Genomic DNA, 16,999 nt, shown 5'->3' with positions numbered 1-16,999 from the left:
TTGTAATGAAAATCAATATAACCTGTTTAACTCTCAATAAATTTGTGGCTGTTTAAGACAAACTGGATTAAATTGATTTTTTTTTTTTTTTGGAACAGGGATAGATTAAGGGTGTTTGCTCCATCCAGTTCACACATCAGTCCAGTTTTGCATGTCCATGTTGTCCAGTTACTGCTCAACTCTTAACATCCCAGTAAATGGACTGGTTCTGCTACATTATGACTAGCTATGAAGGAATGTATGAATTTGTATATTTACGGTATAGTGACTGGTTCAGGACTGCTGTCCAATGCAGGGTATATTCCTTCCTGAGCAGACTCCGGGCCCAGCACAAACCTGATAAGATGAAGTGCTTTCACATGATCCATGTAATTTTTAAATTCCAGTGATTGAAATGTTATCTTTACAATGAAAGATCATATGTGATGACTTGCAAAATTATTTAACACAACCCGTAGCCCGTAGTCAGCTGGGATAGGCTCCAGCTTGCCTGCGACCCTGTAGAAGGATAAAGCGGCTAGAGATAATGAGATGAGACAACCAGAATTATATATTTCTGAATAACAAATAATACACATTCTATCTGTCAGTATTTTATTGCAAACGTGTGTTCTTTTCCACTGAATTTAATCTAAAATTAATTATTGGTGGGCGGCGCGGTGGTGTAGTGGTTAGCGCTGTCGCCTCACAGCAAGAAGGTCCGGGTTCAAGCCCCGTGGCCAGCGAGGGCCTTTCTGTGTGGAGTTTGCATGTTCTCCCCGTGTCCGCGTGGGTTTCCTCCAGGTGCTCCGGTTTCCCCCACAGTCCAAAGACATGCAGGTTAGGTTAACTGGTGACTCTAAATTGACCGTAGGTGTGAAATGTGAGTGTGAATGGTTGCCTGTGTCTGTGTCAGCCCTGTGATGACCTGGCGACTTGTCCAGGGTGTACCCCGCCTTTCGCCCGTAGTCAGCTGGGATAGGCTCCAGCTTGCCTGCGACCCTGTGGAACAGGATAAAGCGGCTAGAGATAATGAGATGAGATTAATTATTGGTCAGCAAGCATTTCAAAGATCAATCAAAAACCAAAATGGTGTTTGCATAATTATTCACCCCTCCAGGTTCTGGAAGATCCAGATGAAAGATATTGTCTCATCAAGGACACAATTGACTTATAATTGGCCTTGACCTGTGAAATATTAAAATAGCTCCCATTGTCTTAACAAAACCCATCTCTGTTGAAGTGTCTTTGAAAAGACTGTCAATCAGAAGTAAACAGGTAAAAATGAAAACTAAAGAGCATTCTCAGGAAGTTAAAGAGAAGGGAACAGAATTTCATAACTTAGGAATGGAGTGTAAAATTCTGTAGAAGAGATTGGACCTCCCAGTAAACACTGTTGTCTCAATTGTGAGGAAGTAGAAGCTACATCACACTACCCAAGTGTGACCTGCACAAGGCCATCCCTCAAAACTTAGTACAAAAACATGACTGATTCAGGATACCACAGCATGGCCAGCAGTCACTCTGACGAAGTACAGAGTGCAGTGCGTGAGAGTGGAGTGAAGTTGCACCATACAACTATTTTGGAAATGTATGGGAGGGTGGCAATCATGAAACCAGTCCTCAAGTAGATCCATATGAAAGTACGACAGACCCAGGGTTGGTTGGTTGGTTATTTATTTATTTATTTATTTATTTGTTTGTGTGTGTGGATTTGATGAGACAAAGTCATGACAGTGTATTTGGACAAGTTTCAAAGTGCTGTGTGTGGTGTGAACCAACTATCTCAATTAACACCATCCCGACACTGAACTATAGTGGTGGCAGCACTTTATGAAAGTACGAGTGTGACCCAGTAAAGATGTGGTTTTGGTGTTATGATGCCAAGGTTAATTTACTGCATTTGGGCAAGTTTCAAAGCACTATGTGTGGTGTATATCTAACCCAAGCCATGTCTCAAAGAACCCCATCCCGACAGTGAAAGATGGTGATGGCAGCATTGTGCTCCGGGATGCTTTTCATACACAGAACCTGTGTGTCTTGTCAAAAAAAAAAAAGAAGGAAAAAATGGATGGAGCAAAATAAAGGGGGATATTTCAAGAGAACCTGCTTCTGTCTGTTAAAAAAAGTGGAAGAAAATTTTACCTTTCAGAAGCAAATCTGCCAGAAAGAATGGGTGACAATCACTCCCAAACACACTGTAAAAAAAAAAAAGTTAGGTCAACTTAAAAATGTAACGCAACCAGCTGCAAAGCATTTTTAAGTTTTCTTAACTAAACTTTTTAAGTTTACTCAACTAGGCCTGTACAGTTGTGCCAACTTAGTCCAAGTTACACTTTGAGTTCACACAAAGCAGTGTTTTAAGTTTCCTCAACTTTGCTTTGCAAGTGCAAGCAAATAATACATGTAATTAAGCTTTGATTGAAACAAGAAGTTGGGTAAACCATCAACCCAACTTTGAAAAGCAAGGTACAGTAGCACAACTGCATGGTACTGTAACTTAAGAAAACTTACAAATGCTTTGCAGCTGGTTGCGTTATATTTCTAAGTATGCACAGCTTCCTTTAAACTGAAGTTTAACCGAAGCTCTTCAAGTTTAATGAGCTACATTAAGAGATAAAATGCAATTAATGTATCACTCTAGTATGTAAGACAGACAGTCGAAACAGTGAATTAAGTAAAACCAAGCACAACTATTTATTTTGACATTTCCAACCTTTTTGTGCAGTTATTACACTGAAAACATAAAATAATCAGGTTTAAGAATACGTATACCACAATAACAAAAATGAAGTTTACTTGGTTAACTAACAAACACGCTTGCCTTCCTTATGGCCAGAACCTTTACATTGTGACCTAAAAGAACCAACACTGCCATTTTGACTGTGCATACACACACATTACACTGGAGCCTTAAAAACAAAACAAAAACATTGCTCACAGAAAAGCAGTAAAAATATACCTAAATAAAGATACCTCTGCCATAACTATAAGTGCTGCAGAGTACTATGCTAATCTAACCAGCAATATCTCCCTTGTGACATTCCATCATGACATATACAACATACAATGTCACTTATTTTCACAGTCCATCACCTCAGCATTTTATTTCTATGCTGAACTAGTTTACTTGGTTAACTATCAAACACACTTGCCATCCTTATGGCCAGAACCTTTACATTGTGACATAAAAGAACCAATGCAGGCCTTTTTGACTGTGCATACACATACACACACACACATTACACTGGAGCCTTAAAAAAAAAAAAACATTGCTCACAGAAAAGCAGTAAAAACCTAAAATAAAAGATACCTCTGCCATAACTGTATAAGTGCTGCAGAGTACTATGCTAATCTAACCAGCAATATACGCAAGCAACACAAAGTCACTTGTTTTCACAGTCCAGCACCTCAGCATTTTGTTTCTGAAAGACTGTACCTTTGCAGAAAGTTTGGTATCAAGGTGCATGAAAACTTTTTGAATGGTTTTGAACATGTACTCCAGTTCCTTTGGATACTTCATGTTCAAAGCATAAATCAATCCAAAAAGGAGGGCCATAGCAGTGGGAAGGTCAGGGAGGTCATCAAGAACAATCTGCTCCTCAATAATCAAAGCAAAACACCTTACATTGGCATCTGTGTCGGTGGTAGCAATGTCGTCCTCAACAACCGTTAAAATTCCTATCTGGACTCCACGAGTGTTGACGCTATCCACATCCACATATGTATCCTGCAGGGCAAAGATGCATATATAACTTTAAGGGGAATTTCAGTCATTTTCAACATACACCTCTATTAAGCTCACTGAGACTTCGTACAGACAGTTAGCAAAACAGCTAAACCTCTGGGGGAAGAATTAAACTGTTTTTAAACTGCTCAAAATGTCACCCCAAAAGCTATGCATCACCTGGCATCTTAGAACACAGCACTGTAGCATGTCTTCTCATCTCATTATCTCTAGCCGCTTTATCCTTCTACAGGGTCGCAGGCAAGCTGGAGCCTATCCCAGCTGACTACGGGCGAAAGGCAGGGTACACCCTGGACAAGTCGCCAGGTCATCACAGGGCTGACACATAGACACAGACAACCATTCACACCCACATTCACACCTACAGTCAATTTAGAGTCACCAGTTAACCTAACCTGCATGTCTTTGGACTGTGGGGGAAACCGGAGCACCCAGAGGAAACCCACGCGGACACGGGGAGAACATGCAAACTCCGCACAGAAAGGCCCTCGCCGGCCACGGGGCTCGAACCCAGGACCTTCTTGCTGTGAGGCGACAGCGCTAACCACTACACCACCGTGCCACCCCTGTAGCATGTCTCATTCCAGATAAATAAATGTAAAAAAAAAAGTGGTTAAAATAGCGTGTTTCATCAAGCAGACAAATACCGGTTTGTTTACCTGGGCCTGGGAGGTGTAGACCTCTGCAGTGACATTGGCAAACCATAATCAAAACCCCCACCCTGGTTCCATGCCAAAAAAGCCTGTGAAAATTAACATGGGGGTTTTGAATACTCATCACTCCATCAAGCTTTGTAGGTGACAGAGAAGTCAGAGATGCAGACGTTTTTGCCAACACACTCTTTTTCTGTCTTTTCTCGCTTGGTGTTCGTCGTCTGTTAAGAGATGAACTATGTTTTTTGCTAACCTGTTAATGCATACCATTCTCTATGCCCGCTTTCCACATCATGGTCTCAAAAAGGGCTGCACGGTAAGTCTCAGTTTGTATGCATCAAACAACAAAACATACACAGATGCAATAATAATAGATGACTTAGCAACTTATAAAAAGTGCAACTTTAAGGTATGCAATGATTGTTTAGTGCAGATATAACTATAAAACTCTACCATTCCCTTGAAATCCTTGCAAGAGACTGTGATATGCAAAGTCAGTGCAGAGACTAGTTGGCTGCAGGTTAGCAAAATCATACTTGACCTATCAAACACAATGTCAAATACAAGACAAAGATCAAACAGCGGGAAAAGACAGCAAGAGTGTGTCAGCAAAAACGTCTGCATCTCAGACTTCACCGTCACCTACAGAGCCTGACAGCAGCAATTATTCAAAAACCCCACGTTAATATCCATAGGCTTTTTCGGCATCAAACCAGGAACGGGGTTTCAATCATGTTTTCCTCACTATGGAGGTCTATCCTCCTTCCTTCTGATATCGGCATGAACTATAACTGCACCCATGAGCATGAAAGGCTGCGTGAGCGAAGTGATTGAAAGGGAGATATCATAGTAACACAAGAGGCCAGAGTCTAAGTTTTGTAGTGCTTATGATAATAGCTCACTCATTTCTGAGCAGATTTTCTTCATTTTTGTACCAAATGAAAGTGCACTAAGCTCACTACCAAAATCAGAGTTTAGAGAAACGCCTTTTCTTTTCGACATTTCCTTTCATGGTGACAAATACCTTGCGTACTGAACTATATTTCTAACCATAATAGCCTAGGAGTAAGGGATGCAAGCTCAGTTACATGAAAACTTGACAAGTGAATAATCATAATAAATTCCTATACAGGGCGGCACGGTGGTGTAGTGGTTAGCGCTGTCGCCTCACAGCAAGAAGGTCCTGGGTTCGAGCCCCGGGGCTGGCGAGGGCCTTTCTGTGCGGAGTTTGCATGTTCTCCCCGTGTCTGCGTGGGTTTCCTCCGGGTGCTCCGGTTTCCCCCACAGTCCAAAGACATGCAGGTTAGGTTAACTGGTGACTCTAAATTGACCGTAGGTGTGAATGTGAGTGTGAATGGTTGTCTGTGTCTATGTGTCAGCCCTGTGATGACCTGGCGACTTGTCCAGGGTGTACCCCGCCTTTCGCCCGTAGTCAGCTGGGATAGGCTCCAGCTTGCCTGCGACCCTGTAGAAGGATAAAGCGGCTAGAGATAATGTGATGTGAATGTGAAATTCCTATACATTAATGAGGTCTACTGCTGATCTGGGGTTACCACCACAAATAGCTAAATGGGTTGGAGAATTCAATTATGGCTTGGTTTACACACCAAGCAAAATTTGAAGAAGGAATCTGTGCTCTCCCTCAAAAACAATGGTAGGCCTCGCAGAGCTGCTGTTTTCCTATGCAAAATCACATTGGTTGTCTGGAAGATAAAGCAAAACAGTGAACAAATATCCTTTGTATTTGTAAGTAAGGTAAGGGCTAGGGCACAGTTAGATGACATTTCTAATTAATAATTTCAAGTTCTAATTATTTTCAAGCATGTAACAAAATAGTGTTTGAAAGATGCTTCTCTTTGGATAAAAGTATCTGCAAAGTTACCTAGCAATACACAAAGAGTAAAGACTGTCAGAAATATACACAATCGATGATAGAAATTTACCTTGCTATCCATTTTGTCCAGAAGACTCTTCAAGTCCTCTTCAAAGGCTCCACTACATGACCTGTACAGTTTGATGATCTTTGGTGTATATTCATCAAGTGAAGAGAAGAACGTCTCCTTGAGATTAACTCCAGTGATTCTGTAAAGCTCTGTGTGAACCTATTACTGGGTCATATAGAATTTAGGTGCATTTAGTCATACTAATATAACATGCTTCATGTAAAAACTTAAACCATTTCAAATCTATGCACTTGCTTGCTCTTCCAAAAATAACGCCGGCCACGGTTTCATAATGTCAACCACTGGAGGCTCTTCATCCACAATTTCTTTCCTTCGTAAGGCAAACATACTGTATGTTCCATTTTGGAATTAACGAGTGCATGGTTGGGATGTCTCTTTTTCATTTCTTCCTGTAAAGCAGCTTTTTCATTTTGTAGAGTTAAATCAGTTTGTCCAGTTGGAATGTCAGGAAGGAAGTTCACTTCACATTTTTGCCTTCTTCAAACGATTCCTGGAATCTTCTCCTGTTCTTTTCTGGTTAACATGAACTTCACTGCAACCTGCTGCTCCTAGTTTACGGCGGTAATTTCCAACTTTCGTAATTTCGAAATAGCATCACTCTGAAAGCTTAAAAGTGGATTTCCTTTTAAATACTGCCCACTACGTGTCGACTTGTACCATCCTGGCAACTCCTCCTCACTGAAAACTGCTTTTTCCAAGACATCATCTCTGTTTAACAAAACTTCAATAACTCTTAAAACCAAGACATAGACAAAGCTATTTTGATGCAGTCCATCATAAAGGTACTCAACTGGGTCAATCACTTGAAAGTTTCCCCTGAAATATACTTCTCTTCTACGTTCTGTTGAAGGGATACCTTTCTCTGAAGTGCTGTGATAAAGGATTTGTAGTGTATACAGCCTCTGAAATCAGTTCTGTTAGTTCCTATCTTAATAAAGCGTCAATGTTTTCGTACCTCTTTAAAATATCATCAATTGTTTCCTTTGCATTAAGTTTTGAAAAAGACGAAAGCATATTAATTCTACTTAATATTTCCTGTGTTGCACTTTTAGAAATGTGCAGTATAGTCTGCATGTAAAGCATCAGTGAAGCAAACTTAATTTCAAGGGTGACATAGTCCACTGGCTCTGGGTAGGACGTTTCAGATGCAGGGCGAACTACTGGAAAAGGGTCATTCGTTGTGGATCACATGGAGGATCATCTCCAGCAGACAAGAGTGGTTCAATGCTTCCAGACACATCTTGCTGAGATGTTATAGATAATCTAAACTCTTCAAGTGAATGAGACTTATGCTTCCTAGATATGTGACTCATAAAACTTGAAAGAATATTTGTGCTAACCTGGCAGTTCCTAAAAGGACACCTCACAGTTTCATGATTCCTTAAATGGCTTTTGATGTGGTTTAAAAAGGTTTTTGGTTGGCAATTGTCTCTAAATTCACAGGCTTCGCACGCAAAATTAAAATGGGCTGCTTGTTGTAGAAGTTCTCTGTGTGCTCATGACAAATGTGACTTCAACGCACCTGGAGTTCTGAAAGTGCAAACGCACTAAGGATAGAGACAGGGCAACAGACAAGTGTGTCTTTGATAATGACACAACAGGTAGTGGTTCAGAAGAACGTCAGGACTGGGACTCTCAAATCTGCACAGTTTACATTGCATTCCAAACCTGCAAGCACACACACATTAGTTAAAATGTCTTAAATTCAACAATTCTAAAATAAAACACTAATTCATTAACCAGACATATTTCTGCCAATAAAATTTCTTACTGCAAATCTGTGTTGAGTAACTGTACTAACAACACTTTATGATTAACTCTGGATATCCCCAGGCATTCTACTAATATTAGTACTACTCAATACAATATCAAGATAGGCCTTACAGATAGTTAGGGGAAATATCAATGTTCGACTTGCTAGTCATGCTAACATTACTGAACCAGGTGTATTCTGCAAACCTTTCCACTGTTCAAATGCTGCTACTGAAATCACAACCTCTCATATTCAATCTCTCAAATACTTTTAGTACAAGAATAAAACACTTCATATCTGAGCATATTCCGAGTAGCATTACAACCCTATGTATGGCAAAAGGCTTTTGAAATAAAACAGTGAACATAACGGCATCATGTCATGCCTCCCGCCACCTTATAGTTACTGAAAGCAATTTCTAATAAGATTTATTTAGCAACATTGTGTAGTTAAACACACACATGTTGTTACCAATGTCAATTGTTTCACATTCCAAGAAGAAATTTCACACCGAAATTACTGAAAGGCTTAAATTAATATTCGTTTGGTATTGGTGCTAACAAGCAGGCTAAACTGGAAGCAAAGACCGGCTCTGCTTGAAGCATGACCGCAAACAATGTTCGCTACTTGCTCAAGCCAAGCCACAGTTAGCCATAGCTAGGAATGGCTGATGTTAGCAAGCATAGTAATGCTAAGCACTTGACGCGAAGCTTGGTTAATAATTTATCATTTATTCTCTGACTACAACTTTTACATAGAAATTGTTTCAGTTCAAACTATCCAAAGTAATGACACGACTGGATAAAGTGCAAAAGTAGCGGTGTCACTTACCTTACACGTAACCAACGACCGAAAAGAGTACCGCCATTGAAATTTAGCAGACATTTCCATCTGTCGTCGTCTTTGCAAGAGAGAGATGACATGCACAATAACAGAAAGTACGTAATGTCTACAGTGAAACTGAAGAAGTGATTTAACTAAACTTACTTTCTCATGTCACTTGAACATCAGATGAAGAAATATGCGTAAACTCATGTTTTAAAGTGATATTAACTTTTGCTAGGTATATTTGTTCATTCAACATTGCATCTTAAAGTGCCATTCCACCATTGGATGTATTTTTTTGGCATAAAATACAATATATTTTATGACAACATGACTAGACAGAGAAATCTTTTAGCTTCAAAATGATATATCAAACATAATTTTTTATGTTTGATATATCATAAAAACAGACTCTTTTCTGTGTTGTCACATCCATGTACAGCGCAATTTCCATGTTTCGCTCACTTAGGTGATGCCATGTTGTTGTGTCCTCTATGGTCTCCTCACTACAACTGGGCGGGCAATCCATACAGTGGGTGGGAATCCAGAGGGGGGGCGTGGGGATCATCTCCCTTGCTGACATAGTAAATGGAAGAGCTTATCAACGCGCCGTTTTGACGCGCCATTCTCAAATGTTGGGCACAGTTTGGTTTACACATTATGAAATTTCTAGCCACTGGGGTGACTTAAGAAGGTCAGAGGAACTCATTTTAACGTTAAAAAACCTCAGAAAGTGAAAATTTCATGCCATGGGACCTTTAATCAATTATTGTCACAAAAGGCATAGTGGATTACATGTGCAGCAATAATCACACATTCATATAAACACTGCACATTCCCATAAAACCTATTGCACTTTTGCCCATCTAACATGTATAAATAACACATTCACTGAACCCCCCCCCCCCTTTCCCATAGTATAGTTCAATCCCACAATGCATTGCGCAGGCCAGATGCTACACTGCAAAAAATGGCCTTTCAAAAATAAGAAATAAAAGATTAAAACAAAGCATATTTGCTTGAAATCAGGTGAAAAAAATCTGCCAATGGAACTAGTCAAATTTGACTTGGTAAGATTTCTGAAAGTAAGATGAAAAATCTAACCTGTTTTTAGATGAAATAATTCCAAAATAAAATTGGGGAACTTATTATGCGAGATCTGATCAACTCAAAATAATCAAAATAGTTCTTATAACAAGATCACACTTCTTACATTTAGCCATTTTTTGGGGGGCCTTTTCCACCTTTATTGGATAGGACAGTGTAGAGACAGGAAATGAGCGGGAGAGAGATTGGGAAATGACCTCAGGTCGGAATCGAACCCAGGTCCCTGGATTTATGGTATGGCACCTTATCCACCTGAGCCACGACAATACATTTTGGGGGCACTAGATTCAAAGATTTCAGTAAAGTTCATTTATTCCCAAACAAAGCATACGGTACTTTTTTTTTTTCTTGAAACAAGATGAACCGCATTTGACAAATGTCCAAAATGTACTTACTTCTTTTTAAAAAAAACTTGTTTTATTTTCAAAGGTACTCCAAATAAGACTTTTTCTCTATACAAGATTTTCAATATGGACTGTCTAAAAACTAGCCTTTCTAGCTAAATGAGGTTTTGCTTGTTGGGCAATTATCTCATCTCATTATCTCTAGCCGCTTTATCCTGTTCTACAGGGTCGCAGGCAAGCTGGAGCCTGTCCCAGCTGACTACGGGCAAAAGGCAGGGTACACCCTGGACAAGTCGCCAGGTCATCACAGGGCAGACACATAGACACAGACAACCATTCACGGTCAATTTAGAGTCACCAGTTAACCTAACCTGCATGCCTTTGGGGGAAACCGGAGCACCTGGAGGAAACCCACGCAGACATGGGGAGAACATGCAAACTCCACACAGAAAGGCCCTCGCCGGCCCCGGGGCTCGAACCCAGGACCTTCTTGCTGTGAGGCGACAGCGCTAACCACTACACCACCATGCCACCCCTGTAGCATGTCTTATTCCAAGTATCATTTCCCTTGGCGGCACTAATATTAAAAACATCCGCACCTTTAAATATCTTGGTTATAATGTCAGCAACTGTGATGAATCCTCACACTTCCTGCATGCTAGGATAAGTGCTGCATTCATGAAATGGAATGAACTGAAACACGTTCTAACTGACCACCGAATACTACTAAAAACCTGTATAAAGTTCCTCGTGGCATGCATTCGATCTCGCCTCCTGTACAGCACACAGGCATGGCAACTATCATCCAGTGAAATTCACAAAATTGAGGTAGTGTGGCACGGCTTCCTAAGGAAAATGATTAAAGGTGGATATAAACGAAAGAATGCCCCCGACCAAAAGAACACTACAAATGAAGATATAGACTGGAGCTACAAGATGTCCAATGCTGACCTCCGGAAACTGACAGGAACCCAGGATATAAAACTATCCTGCTACGTACAACAACTAAAATATATTGCTCACGTTTGCCGGATGGGCAATAACCAAGTGCAAAAGCAGCTCCTGTTTGACAAAAATGGTTACAAATGGATGAAATGGGAAAATCTGCTGGGCATAGACACCCAACAGATAAGACGTATGATGATGGACAAATCAAACTTTGAGCAACTGCTACAGCAGAAGCACCCCTAGAGAGTTTAACTTTTGACAGGGGAACATGATGATGATGATGAAGGTACTTGGCTCGGCGGCCACATGAAACGTAAACACCATGGACAGCGGCCAAACTCATAACTCTACAGACCGAAATACATGAAACCAAGTCCTACTAGGGTCTATTTTACTGATCTATGTTCAAGCATCATGCAAGTCTTCCTTCTCCTTGAATAAGACCGTGCATTCAACTGCCTTTTTGACATGACTGCATCGAAATACCACTCAACAATATTTCACGCACTCCATCAAGAAAAAAGTTAAACATGATGAACACGGGCATACTGTTTTGAGCATACGATTTTTAAAAAAGAAACTAGCTACATCAAAGTCCTTCAATAAACCCATCCTTTAGCGCAAATGAGCTTAACCTAGTTCAAAGCATGACGCTAGCAGTAGCTGCATAAGGCAAAATCATGTGGGCCTTTCATCAACAACAAGCCACGGCGGGCAAACATTAATAATCAAGTGTCCTTACCTTAAAACGTTGTCTTGACCACAGAACTTCTCAAGTATTTCACTTAAATCCACATGGGTTAACAACACACCCAACACAGCTAGCGAGAAATGTGGATCTGCGCTAGCTTTGTATTGCTATTCCCCTCAGTATGCTTACTCTGTCTGCTGCCCGAACTGTGAACATTATAGGCTACAATCTTTTCATCAATTTCTTCAGTAGATGCCGTTTTAGACATTTTATTATCCCCATCGAAATATGCTATTATACTAACAGGATTATAACTCAAATCACACGACACGTATTCAAATCACAACTGATTTATTTTACTGTTGGACAGATCATAGCATATCTAGCCTAGCTGCACATAGCCTAGCTGCTGGTAGGCTGATAACTGATAAGTAGCTGATATTCTGAACAGATTGGTGATCCTTACCTTAAAAAGTCTGTGACTTTAGGCAACGATTCTATCATTACCTGCATCTCTCTCTTTTTTTCCTTTTATGCGCCCTGCTAACATGTGAACGCTTCATCTTTCAAAGCCTCTAAATTTGTGTCTCAGTAGTCTGCAGTCTTTGGCGCGCTTTCGTGCGTGACGTTACATTTTGTTACATTTTATTCTGGTACAGTTGTGGGTGTTCGTTTCGCGAACCACATCCACCATGTCTCTTACAGCAGGCTACTGTGCGCTCATTTATTTCTAACCTTATTTCTATCCGTACATTAATGTAGGCCCACGATTCCGACAGTTTATTATTTTATTAATATTACAAGGCCCCTGATTGGCTGTGGCCCAGGGGCTTGAGCCCCCCGAAGCCCCCCCCTTAAAGCGCCGGTGCATGTCCGCCATCGTCTGTGTGAGACTCGCGCGCGCAACAACTGTCCTTCCCGTGATTCATTTCCAGAACGCATTTCCCCTTCTCCATTTTAGCCTTTTTTAATTTTTTTTTTTACTCAGTAACAGTTGTGATGTAAAATGTACCGAAGTACACTACTTAAAAGAAAACGTACTTAAGTAAAAGTAAAAGTACACTCTTTAAAAATTACTTGAAAAAGTACACAAAAAAGCTACTCAAGTACAGTAACGCGAGTAATGTAATTTGTTACTTTCCACCTCTGGTTATGGGTTTGAAGTGGGATGAGTTTCTGGTGATGACATGATTGTTGTTTTTGGCTGTCACCATAGAACCTTTTATGGCAACAATTTTGTATGGGTGGGGGTTGTAGGCAGGGCATAGCTTCCCATCTTTCTTTTGACGACACAGGACGAAGTCACCCACCCTCAATGTCGATGGAGTAACATGGCGCATCCTGTCCACATGTCGTTTCATCTGTTTCTTTGCCAGGGCATCTGCCTGTTGTATTGGTACAGCAGTTGGACACCTGATGGGGACAGGAGAATCAGGTAACTTGATCTGAAGGGGCCTCCCAAATAGCACATCAGCAGGAGCCAGGCCAGTTGAGCAGTGAGGTGTGGCACGATAATTGCGAAGGAAAGCGTACAAAGTCTGTTTCCATGGGCGGCGTTCCACATGTGTTGCATGTATGGCCTTTTCAAGAGTGCGCATGAAACGTTCGGCCTCTGCATTAGCCTGCGGCCAAAGTGGAGTTATTTTCCTATGACTGAAACCTAGGTAAGTTGCAAACTCTGCAAACTCTGAGCTTTGGAAGGGTGGGCCATTATCGGTTTTGACTTCTAGAGGGATCCCCAATGTCGAGAATATTTTGTCAAGTTTGGGAATGGTGGCCCTGGCTGATGTAGATTGCAGAATCTCTACTTCTGGATACCTCGAGTATTCATCAATGACCACCAAAAGGTAATCACCAGAGGGGAATGGACCACAGAAGTCAACCCCAACTTTTTCCCATGGTGATGATGGCAACTCAGACATGCAGAGAGGTTCTCGTGTGTGAGTGACTACAACCACCTGACATGGGATGCAGCCAGCCATCATGGTTTCCACCTGTCTGTCAATGCCAGGGAACCAAACCTTCTCCCTGATCAGTTTCTTTGTTTTGGCCAGTCCCTGATGGCCTTCATGCACAAGTGATATTGCTCTGGACTGTAGAGAGTGGGGTATAACAATTTTCGTGCCCCGTAGTACAGTGTCATCAGTGGCTGTCACAGTCAGATCATCTTTGACTTTGTGGAATGACTTCAGGGCAGCAACATCGACCCCATCAGCAAAGTCTTGTGTTGTAGACAGCGAGTCCCATGCGTTTTGTTTGATAATGTTGATTACTGTGCCTAGTGTGGGGTCAGCCTTTGTTGCCTCCTGAATTTCTGTGAGTGTCATTGCTTTGGGGACAGCATTCACAGTGACAAAATTGACATATTCTTCCACTTGTTGTTCAGCATTTGAGGCACCCAGAGAGATATGACACACGTGTGCAGGGTGGCGTGACATGTAATCTGCTGGGTTGTCTTTGCCAGCCTTGTAACGGACTCTGTAGTGGTAAGGTTGGAGTCAGACGTAGGCTCCAGTGTTCGATACGAGAAGGCGGCTTAGATTTGGGGTTGTTGAAAATCCATTCCAAAGGTTTGTGGTCACTGACAAGGGTAAATGGTGCCCCATAAAGATACATGTGAAAATGTTCACAGCCCCACACAATAGCAAGGGCCTTGCGTTCCGTTTGTGAGAGGTGACAAAGCTCTGCTTGCATAGCTCACTACCCTGGCTGGTTCATGTGGGCTACGTCTCTGCGCCAACACGGCTCCAAGGCCCACGGGACTTGCATCCACCACTAGTTCAGTCAGTTTGTATGGGTCAAAGTATGTCATGACTGCATCATTTGACAGGCTTTGTTTCAACTTATCGAGAGATTTTTGGTGTTCCTCTGTCCAAGTCCAGCATATATTCTTTTTTGTAAGCCCTCTCAATGGCTGTGTTATGGTGGCGAAATCTTTGATGAAACGGGCACTGTAATTTGCCATGCCAAGAAGACTGCGAACCTCGCCAGCATTGGTTGGTGCAGCAGCATCATGTAGTGCCTGAACTTTTTTTGGATCAGGAGAGAAACCTCCATCTGAGAATGTGTATCCAAAGAAGTCCAGAGTAGTTTGTGCATAGGAGCATTTGGCCTTGTTTAGAGTTAGGTTTTTTCTTTCAGGCGCTGAAGCGTTGCTCTTAGGGCTGCGTCATGGCCAGCTTTCGTTGTGCCGAACACTAGAATATCATCACTCAGATTGATGACTCCTGGGATACCATCTAGGGCTTGCTGAACAGCATTTTGAAATACTTCAGCTGCTGATGACACTCCAAAACTCAGTCTTTTGTATCGTCTCAGTCCTATGTGAGTGGAGAATGTTGTGATGTATTGCAATGATGGCTCCAGCTCCAACTGATGATAGCCGCAATTTAAGTCCAATTTTGAAAAGAATCGAGCTCCATTGAGTGCTTGTATTACATCGTGTACTGTAGGTGTAATCAGGGGCGCCACCAGAAATTTTGGACCCCATGAAAGATTAGAATTTTGGGCCCCCCACCTTTGTCCACCCTCGTCACAATTGCACTATTGTCATTATTTGACTTTTGATAGCCCATGGACCTTGAGTTTGTGACTTTGTTATTACATTTTGTGTATTAACCTACCAGGGACTAGATGAAAACTGGTCAGTGACTAATTCTGGTGCATTTACAATCACAAATGAAAATTCAAGATTTTGCCACATGCCTTTTTGTGCTAGGACAATTGGTAGTGAAATGTGTGATGTGACTGCTAATAAATCATAGAACACGTAACCATGTCAAACACTTGACTGGTGTCCCTTATTAGCAACACTTTAATCTAGCAAACTGTATATGGCGCTCGCTCATTAAAAACTTCAATCCTAAAGCATTTATGGGTTGTATTGCTGCTTACATCCTTCCCCAAAGGGGGGGAGGGGGGGTTTCAGTGGTTTGGTAGGGCGGAGGTCCCCCTGTGGCTGAATCTGTGCATATTTAGGGCACCCCATTAGTTATGAAACTGGTTATTAGCACTAGTTATTAGCACCAGCATAACATAATATTTCATCTTGTTTATCACACAAGTCAGTTCAGTTATTAAAATGGAAAAAAAGTCACTGTACAAACTGTAAAAGTGTTCTCTTGATAGGCTAATCCAACCACGTTCATACTGTTCATTTACCATTCGCTAATATTTTGAACACATGTGAGCGATAGCTACCTTTCTTTGGGAAAAACTGAGTGACCAGTTGCCTGCCTCTCCGGTCCCTCTCAGCTTTCAGCTGCCTTTCTTCACGTTTTTGACAGCCACTCTTCATATTTAGCGATCATAGACTGTACGCACTCCACTGCTGGCTGGCTGCTGCACCGCGGCACAGCAGCAAGTAGCGTTGCACTGATCAGCACACAGATTTAACGCATCGCGCTTCTACCAGAACTGGACCGTACCATTTCGCAAAAGGGGGAGGGTTAAATGACAATATGTTGAAGAACTCAAGAAATAGACAACCTTGTTCAATTAGCTCATTTTACCAGATGGAATATTGCATTGTTGTTATTTCAAAAGTCTTATTAAAATCATTAAAAGCATATTATCAGCCCCTTAAAGGGCCCCATGACAGTGCTGGGCCCCTAGAATTGTTCTAACCTTTCCCCCCCTGGCGGCGCCCATGGGTGTAATATGTCTTTCTCGTTCAATGGCTTGATTTGGTATCCTCATATCTACACAAATGCGCACTGCTTCTGGGTCTTTTGGCTTAGGAACAGGAACAATGGGAGAAATCCAAGGAGTGGGCCCGTCCACCTTCTCAATGATGTCAAGTGCCTCTAACCGTTCTAATTTGGCTTCAATTCGCTTCCTGACATGAAATGGCACTCTTCTGTGAGGTTGCGTGACTGGAGGAACATCTTTCTTTATATGTAGCTTGACTTGAAAGTCCTTTAATTTTCCTATCCCATGGAAAAGGTCAGCATACTCGGTGAGGAGATCTTCCACTGTATTTGGCTTT

This window comes from Neoarius graeffei, chromosome 1 (genome assembly GCF_027579695.1).
Source record: "Neoarius graeffei isolate fNeoGra1 chromosome 1, fNeoGra1.pri, whole genome shotgun sequence".
NCBI classification, from domain to species: Eukaryota; Metazoa; Chordata; class Actinopteri; order Siluriformes; family Ariidae; genus Neoarius; species Neoarius graeffei.
The sequence above is the reverse complement of the archived record's forward strand: the minus strand, read 5'-3'. Positions refer to the sequence as shown.